Below are 9,379 nucleotides of genomic sequence, written 5' to 3'. Positions count from 1 at the left end.
AATCATGTGCGTGCAACTGTTATGGGTGCAGCAAGTGCTATACTAGCTATGAGAGTTATTCTATTACAACAACTTAGGAATAGAAACCAAATAGAACATGACATTGTCAATAGAGATGATGAGCGAGAGAGTTACATAAATAGTATCTTGTGTGAGGGTGATAACAAATGCATTAGCGTTATTAGAATGCGACCTATTTCCTTTTATAAATTGTGTGACCTTCTTGCTACTAAGAACTTATTACGCACAACTAGAGCCGTAAGTATTAAGGAACAAGTTTTAATATTTTTACATATAATAGGTCACAATGTACGCTTTCGAGTAATTGGATCAAGGTATTATAGGTCAATTGAGACAATTCACCGTTACTTTAGAAGTGTTTTGAGAGCCATTTTATCTTTGTATTGTAACGTTTATCCGTTACTATTATTATAACATTAAGATAAGTTATGATAATATTCAGTATTTGATATGTGGTGCAACACTAATAACCTAATAGCTAGACTACCATTATGATTAGGAGTCTGGTTAGGGTTTAGGAGACCTAAAGACAATCAACTACAATGATGGCCAGTGGTTATATAAGGTCACTAGTCCTCTCACTGCTCACATTACATACCTCATACACCATCTAGAGAGAGCTGAGTAAAGTGAGAGACAAAATACTCGTTATCTCTGCAGCAGTCCGGATCGCTCAACCGTAACCGAAACTATGGCTGGAGGTTAGTCGATCCTATGATCACATATTCTTTGATGCATGTGATATTTTAGTCTAACAGTTGGTATCAGTCGCCATAAATAATCTCTGCCTAGTTTTTTTTTAATTGCTTAAATATTTGCATATTTTATATACTTTGTTATATAATTGAGATTATGTGAATATTTTTTAGTATGCAATTATATTGTCTGGGCTGCTGGAAATTAAGATTTTATTCCGCATTAAGAAACAAAAAAAAAAAAAAAATTGGATAATTATTTTGGCCTACTGCTTCGCACGTGTTCAGACACCGGCGGTCATTGTTGATTGGAGGAGATAGATGTTTTTTTTTCCGTCGTTTTCCCGTCGTCTTCTCATTCAGCACAATCAACGATGGTTTCTGGTGATGGCGCAGCTCAATCGGCGACGAAGGCACGGCCTCAAGGAACGCCGTGTTCTGCACGTCGTCGGCTGGACTGGGTTGCATCGCGGTAGTATGACGGAAGACGGCGGCCGGTGGCGTTGGCGTTGCATTGCGGGCTGGTGGCGGCAGCGACGCTAGGTCTCCCGGCGACGTTGTCGCAGTCTGACCTCCTTGCGGTGACGCCGGCGACCCTTGGCTGCTGATCGTCGATGCTGCTGACCTCCCTGGTCTCTGCGCTGCGCCACTGCCTCTTCACGAAGCAGATTAGTGAAGAAGATGATGATGATGTGTTAATGGGCCAGGTCTGGCCCAATTTGGGCTAGACCTGGGCTCATTAAGAAAAAAAAAAATTATTATAAATTTTCTTTTTAACTGGGCCTGTTATGGTTTTGGGTCAAGCCTGAATTGATATTTGGACTACATCAATTCATTCAGTTTAATATCATCATCATATTTGGACTTCTTCTAATTAAATTATCCAATTGAATTTTTTTTTTATTAAGTCCATTATTAAATTATTATTCAACTTTGAATAATTATTCAGTTTTTAATTTTTCAGTTGAATTTTAATTTAATAATAATGTTTTTCAGTTTAAATTGTATTAAGTGTTACAATTTAATTGTGGAGTATTTGTGAGTAATATGCATAATCTGAGCATGCTATTTATCTCTTTATTGCAATAATTATTTGACTGTTATAATTATGCCTGTAGAAAAGCATGTTCATTAAGAAAAATTTAGAGCCTTTTAGGTCTGAAGTATATGCTATGCCTGAATTAGTGCCTTTTAGGTGAATTAGTGCCTTTCAGGTTAGATTATGCATATTATTACTCAACCTTCAGTTATCACTCCACTCGTGTTTTATAAAGTTCCTAAAGCACATTAAGTACATAAACAATTCGCAGTTTTAACCTATTCAAAGCCTTATCCATAGGTGAAACTACTCTTTAGATCTCTCAAACGATTTTACTTCAAAAATGAGAACACATGAATTAGGGAAGTTTCTTGGGGAGGAATACTAGTTCTATGGCCCTGGCTTAAAAGCCTTGTTGCTACTAGTCCCTTGCGACACTACTCTGTCTAAGGAGTTGGTTTTTAACCGAGCTTCGTCTCGACCAACTTTCCTGGGAGTATACCTAAGGATTGTCTATCATATTTTGGTTTAATCTGTTTGTTTATTAGGCTTTCTTGCTAATGTGATTATGTTCTTTGGTTAATTAAAGAGTAGCCACAGCATCTTTAATTTTCCAAAATTACATATTAAGTTTTACTCACATAAAGTTAATGCAAGAATATTGTAATTCACTCTGCGTGATATGGCAAAATTTAGCCCACAGGCAATTTTGTTATATTTGTAGGGTTAATTAGGATGAAATACCATACTATGATCAAATTCGATGGGGTATCAAATTCGAAGAGGAGGTTTTTATGAAACAACCTGAAGGTTTCTCTTCTAGGGGTGGTGAGGATTTAGTATGTAAGCTTAAGAAATCCATATACGGTTTAAAACAAGCCTCCCGTCAATGGTACATCAAATTCGATGGGGTAATTTCTTCATTTGGTTTTGTTGAAAATCCCTCAGATAACTGTATATACCAGAAGGTGAGTGGGAGTAAAATTTGTTTCCTTGTTTTATATGTGGATGACATCTTACTTGTCACCAATGATAAGGGGATGCTTCGTGAAACAATTTCTTTTTAAGAACTTTGATATGAAGGATATGGGTGATGCCTCTTACGTTATCGGCATTAAAATTCGTAGAGATAGGTCCCGGGGTATACTGGGTTTAGTCTAACATGTATACGAACCTCATAGTATTACCGGACGGTGAAGTAACTCCTCATGAAATCATTAGCAATCCGCGATTTTATCCCTATTTCAAAGATTGTTTAGGAGCAATAGATGGAACCCATATTCGTGCATCCGTGCCAATTAATATGCAAGGAAGTTTTCGCGGACGTAAGGGTGGAACAACACAAAATGTATTTGCTGCCGTCACTTTTGATTTGCGATTTTGTTATGTGCTAGCTGGGTGGGAAGGTAGTGCACATGATTCTCGAGTCTTGAACGATGCACTCACACGTCCAAATAAATTTAAAATTCCAGAAGGTATAAAATTTTCTATGCCTTTTTTTGTTGGTTAACATGGATGTTAAGACTTGGATTGTAATATTTAAGACTTATTTTTATGTATGCTTTGTAGTTGGTTGGTTATGTTGGATCTTTAATACTTGATTATATTGGATCCTAAGACTTTGTGGATTTTAATTTTCAATACTTGATTTTGTTGATTCCTTTATGTTGTTTCTAACATGTAATTATGGTTTGAAATTGTCATATTATGACAATAGTTTTAATACTAGAAAGATAGATTGAGAGCAAAGACATTCGAATTAAATACAACTAAAATTTATGTAGCATGGAATTTGAAATAAAAATTGTTATATTATACAAAAAACAATAAAAATATATTTATCGAATAACTTTTCCATTCTGTTCATTTTCTGGAAAATGAACCAAACACCAAAAGACAGTTTTCCATCATTTTCTGGAAAATGAACCAAACACCAAAAGACAGTTTTCCATTGTTCAGCCAAACACAGGAAAGGAAAATGACTTCTGGAAAATGACTCATTTTCCAGAAGTCATTTTCCAAAAGTCATTTTCCAGCTTTCCAAACGGACCCTTAAATTTAAATTTGTTACTCGTATTTTGATATATTTAGTTCAGTGTCCGTTACAAAACTACTTAGGCACATGATTTATTTAGTTGTGATTAGATATAATATAAATAATAAAGTATATAATCTAAATTTGGGATTGCTCAACTTTAATACTTAGGCTATGTCTAACGAACTTAAACAAGTTGAGATGACTTATATTGTTCCCGACAAAATGTCCTAACTTTTTTGCTTAAAAAGAGATGCGCCTCATCTTGAAGATTAGACAAGAATGGATGGTGTTTTTAGTAAATTTTGAAGATATGGGAAGAAGGCAAAGTAAACATTGGACAGATGTTTGGCATAATTATGCGTTGGTTGAAAATGAGAGCAAGAACATATAAAGAAAGGAAACAAAAGTTTAGAACCAAACAATTATCGCATAGCTTATGAGTCGCACAATTTCAATGATTCGGAAAAGATTGGAAGTCACTTCAAACATTCGGTGCGCCTGGAATCTCTATCCATACGGGCTCTCCTTCCGTTAAATACAATGTACTTACATACGTCATACAACAATTATTATTATTATTTTTTTGAGGAATACATTATACAATAAATTAAATAGTTTATTTTGCAAATTATACTGTGGACCGTAGTCAACTACGGGTACATACTCATTTTTAGTATGTTTACATGTTATTTTTAATATATTAAACATTATTTTTTGTACAATACAAGTTCATTTTTAAGTAGTACTACACTAAAAATAAATATGTATTAAAATATAATGAACCAACTATTAGTGAACATATAGTACAATAAAAATGAATTTGTTTCCAACTGAACCATTTCCTTATAATTTTAAAGTTTACTATATATGTTTGTAACTTCAAATAATTTTTTTAAGATTAAAACATTTTTTCTTCAAGGGACTAAATTACTAATACACAAACAGACACTAGTATGTATTTTCCATTCGCGATGTGCAAAACTAAATGTCCAGTATTTTTTTATTGTAAGAGAAGGAGGATATCCACATATACAAGCTATTACATCAATTGTGAAATTTATTTAAATTTTAAATGTTTATATTATTGAATAATAATAATAATAATAATAATAATAATAATAATAATAATAATAATAATAATAATAATAATAATAATAATAATGTAAACCATTTTTATAAATTTATATTTATATTTTAGGAAATAGCTTTTATAGTATTCCAATATATAATGTCTATATAAATTATTACCATTGAAGAAGATAAGAAAATATATGGAGAATGCATGTGAATGGTAAAAATAGCCGGAAAAGATAACAGAAGTTATAATGATAGAGGTATTTTGGACCAAAATATTGTATACTACAACTCTTATAGCATATTATGTATAAAAAGTAACGAAAAAATCAGACATAAATGAAGGGTATAACATTCATTCACACTTATTAGTTTATATTTTATATTATGAACAACTTGTATAAGATTACACTTATTAGTTTACTAGTATTTCTTATGCGCGATGCGCAAAAAATAAGTGCCCAATATTAATATTTTATATTAAAGTTTTAAATTTATTTTGATTTTAGATATTTAAATTATTGTAAATAATAATAATAATAATAATAATAATAATAATAATAATAATAATAATAATAATATAATAATAATAATAATAATAATGTAAAACATTTCTATAAATTTAATATTTATATTTTAAGAAATAACTAACATATAACCCCAATATATAATGTATATATTATTATTATTATTATTATTATTATTATTATTATTATTATTATTATTATTATTGAAAATAAGGAAATATATGGTGGAAGCATGTGCATGGTAGCAATAGTGGAAAAGATAACAGAAGTTATAACGGTAGGGGTATGTCTGTACAAAATATTGTATAGTACAACATTTATAGCATAATTTATCATAAAACTTAACAGAAAAAACAGACATAAATGAAAGGGTATAACCTTCATCCACACTTATTATGTTTTTAGATATTTTATATTAGGAACAACTTGTATAAGATTTTGATGATACAAAACTTTAGAGATTAGTGCACCCCCCCCCCCCCCCCCCCCCCAACCCAATTTTTTTTTTTTTTATTTTATTTCCTAGACTTAAGATAAGTCTACTCAACATACGAATCTTAACCGAATGGTTAACTGAGTGGCTAAAATGTACTCAACCAAATATACAATCGAGGAGGTCAAGTCTCTAACTGAGGAGTTACCCGAGGGGTTAACTCTTAGACTAAACGAAGATAACGAGCTGAGACTTAACCCGAGGGGTTATCTCTCAACGGCTCGTAACCAAAGTGTAATCCGAGACGAATGACTGAAGATAGAAGACAAATAATTCGAGGAGTTAAGGTGTGATTGGTAAAGTCAATCAATCATATATGAGAGGACACAATGTTCGAGGTGTTAACTCAGTTAACGGCTCGATAGGACTGTTAGAAACATTCTCTGAGTGTAAATAGTCCGTAACTAGCTTAAAAAAGTGAAGTAAATATGTCCTAAGGAAAAATGAGTCCTTGGAACATATCCCGAGGTCGATATTCATTAAATGTCCTAATAACGTGTGCAGAACAAAAGTAAAAGTGTTCAACGCATTTTAAGGAATCAACGACTGGAAAATCTAACAACTCACCTACTATCCGGATTATCTGCCAGTCTATACCCATTGGTCCTTAGGCATTTTGAAATTAGTTTTCCCTCCAAAAGAACTATTTACTTACACTTGAAAGTTCAATTATTTATGAATGCCACCGCATTTTTTTTTTTTTTTAAATTTAGATTTCTGAACCGTTAGATCTGGATATAGGGGTGCGCTCAGGCTAGACCTAATGCACAGGAATGAACTAAGAAACAATTGCAGTCGTCTGCGTGTCCAGATTTAATGGATCAAATGTAATTTTTTAAAAAAAGTCACGGTGGCATTTTCGTAAATAATTCAAACATTGGTGCAAATAACATGTGTTAAAAGTGTAAGTAATTAGTGCAAGTGTGTACTAAATCACTTAAAATTGCAATCATTTTCACTTAATAGTGTAAGTAATTTATCTTGTTAACATTGGTGCACCTAATGATAACGTCTTTCACATAGGTGCACTTAATGATAACATTTGGTGCAACTAACGATAACATTAAGTGCACTTCATATTGATACTCAATGTACATTATTTGTTGCACTTTGAGTACATTTTACTTGCACATAGGTGCACTATATGAAACTGTTACTTTCACTTTTAAAACAATTTAGTTGCACTCCAAAGTTCAATTATTTACGATAATGTCACCGCGTTTTTTTTAATAAAGACTGTGTTTCTGATAATCCATTAGATCTAGACACGTGGACGGCTGCGATTGGTTCTCAGTTCTATCCTGGGCATGTGGTTCTCACCTGATTCAACTCGTATATATATATATATATATATATATATATATATATATATATATATATATATATATAATGGAGTTGGTTGTTAACGTAATGTGGCTCACTAATCACGACACACTGACAAATTATCTCATACAACCACGGTCAAAACTTTTTTTTTAAAAAAAAGGACTTGTCCACATTTCATTGTCTCAATAACCAAATGCGCTGCCTTACATCCATTCTGCTGCCATGCCATGGAATAGTTTCGTTCCGCTGCGTTCTTGCTACTTGGACGGGAGGGGACTCAAAATCGTCATCGGGGTCTAGTCCACCGGGTTGACCTAGCTAATTGTTAGTGGATTTCTGCTTCTTGTCTGCATATGCTCATTATAAACAAACCACAATGCACACACTAGGACTTCAAATCCACACTGCCAATAAATGCTCAAAACAAAATACTACACATGCAAACCACTAAATGCACAATTAATGTCCACAAATACATACTACGACAAACATAGAATGCTCAAAAAAATTATCAAGCTAGCACATTAAGCATTCGCCAAGATCACATATGGTTGCACATGTGCAACCTACAAAATTGCCATAAAGGAAATTCCTAAAAAAACGGTTTGACCACCGCAGACATTCGCTACCCGGCTACCCAAGTTTAATTAAACAACCATTACCTTGGCATTTTTGCACACTCACACTGCCAATTCCTTAATTGCACACTCACAACAATCCTTAGTGCACTGACGCAAACAATCACCATGAAAATGTTGTGAAAACATGATTTGTTTACCCTTTAATTCGACACTCAATTATGTTACTCACCCACCACTGCACAGAGTAATTGACTCATAAATTAAACGTACACCCATAGCGACTTAGTGTTAATCATCACAAACAAAACAAAATGGGATAGATACATACCTATTTTCTTCGTCGCTGCTAACGATGCTCTCTGTTGGCTTCATCTTGTGAACCGTCGGCTATGGTTGCGGATGGTGATCACTCGGTTGCACTGGTATGTATTCGTTAGGGTAAGGAATTGGGTATAGAATCAAATTCATCAAGGAGGGAAGAGTAGGGAGTCTCGTACAATTACGATATTCAGGAACAACTAGTCGTGAGATTTTTGGGGGATGTAGTGAACTAGTGCATAATAAACACTCATTAAGATGGAAGCCGTAGGTTATGGATGCGGGTTTCTCGCAATTACCATCAAAGAGACTTACACAACTGCCTACGTTTTTACCTTCTTACCCCCCAGTCAAATTAACTTTTACGTTACCGCGCATCTCTCTCAATTTTTTGATCTTTCATATTGTGCAATCACAACAGTATATCTCCCTAATCCTATGGTTTACAATCGTCCACAGTCCTCATGTGGCAACTTGACCTCACTTGATCCTTACCATATATATATATATATATATATGTATGTATGTATGTATGTATGTATGTATGTATGTATGGGTGAGAGCGTGAGCCCAATAGAGAACTAAGAACCAATCGCAGTCGTTCACCTGTCCAAATTTAACGAATCAAATGCAATTTTTAAAAACGGTGCAATGACATTTTCATAAATAACTCAAATTTAGTGCAACTAAAATGTGTTACAAGTGCAAGTAACTTGTGCAAGTTTGCAAGTAAAAAGTACAAGTAAAATCACTTACAAGTGCAAGTAATTTACCTTGTTAACATTCGTGCTCCAAATGATAAAGTATTTTATATAGGTGCACTGAATGATAGCACCAAACGATAACGTTAGTTGCACTTAATATTGATGCTCAGTGTACATTATTTGTTGCACTTGTAATATATTTTACTTGCACTTAGGTACATTTATTTGAAATTGTTACTTGCACTTTTAACATAATTTACTTACACTTTAATGTTCAATTATTTACAAAAATACCACAGTATTTTATAAGAGACTGTGTTCACATATTGCTTGGTCAAAAACACATGTTGAGCATATAATAAATGTACGGTCCTCGCTCAAAAAAAATACAATCTTTTTTTTGAATGTTACTGGCTGTAGTATCTGTTCATATACTTTCTCAACCTACTGAAACACAAATAACCAATAACGCTTCCACTGAGGTTTGAACTCACAACCTTTCAAATGGATGTCCAACCCGGGTACTATTAGACCATATAGTTTGGTATACAATCTAAAACTTA

This window comes from Ipomoea nil, unplaced genomic scaffold (assembly GCF_001879475.1).
Source record: "Ipomoea nil cultivar Tokyo-kokei standard unplaced genomic scaffold, Asagao_1.1 scaffold0873, whole genome shotgun sequence".
Lineage (NCBI taxonomy): Eukaryota > Viridiplantae > Streptophyta > Magnoliopsida > Solanales > Convolvulaceae > Ipomoea > Ipomoea nil.
The sequence above is the reverse complement of the archived record's forward strand: the minus strand, read 5'-3'. Positions refer to the sequence as shown.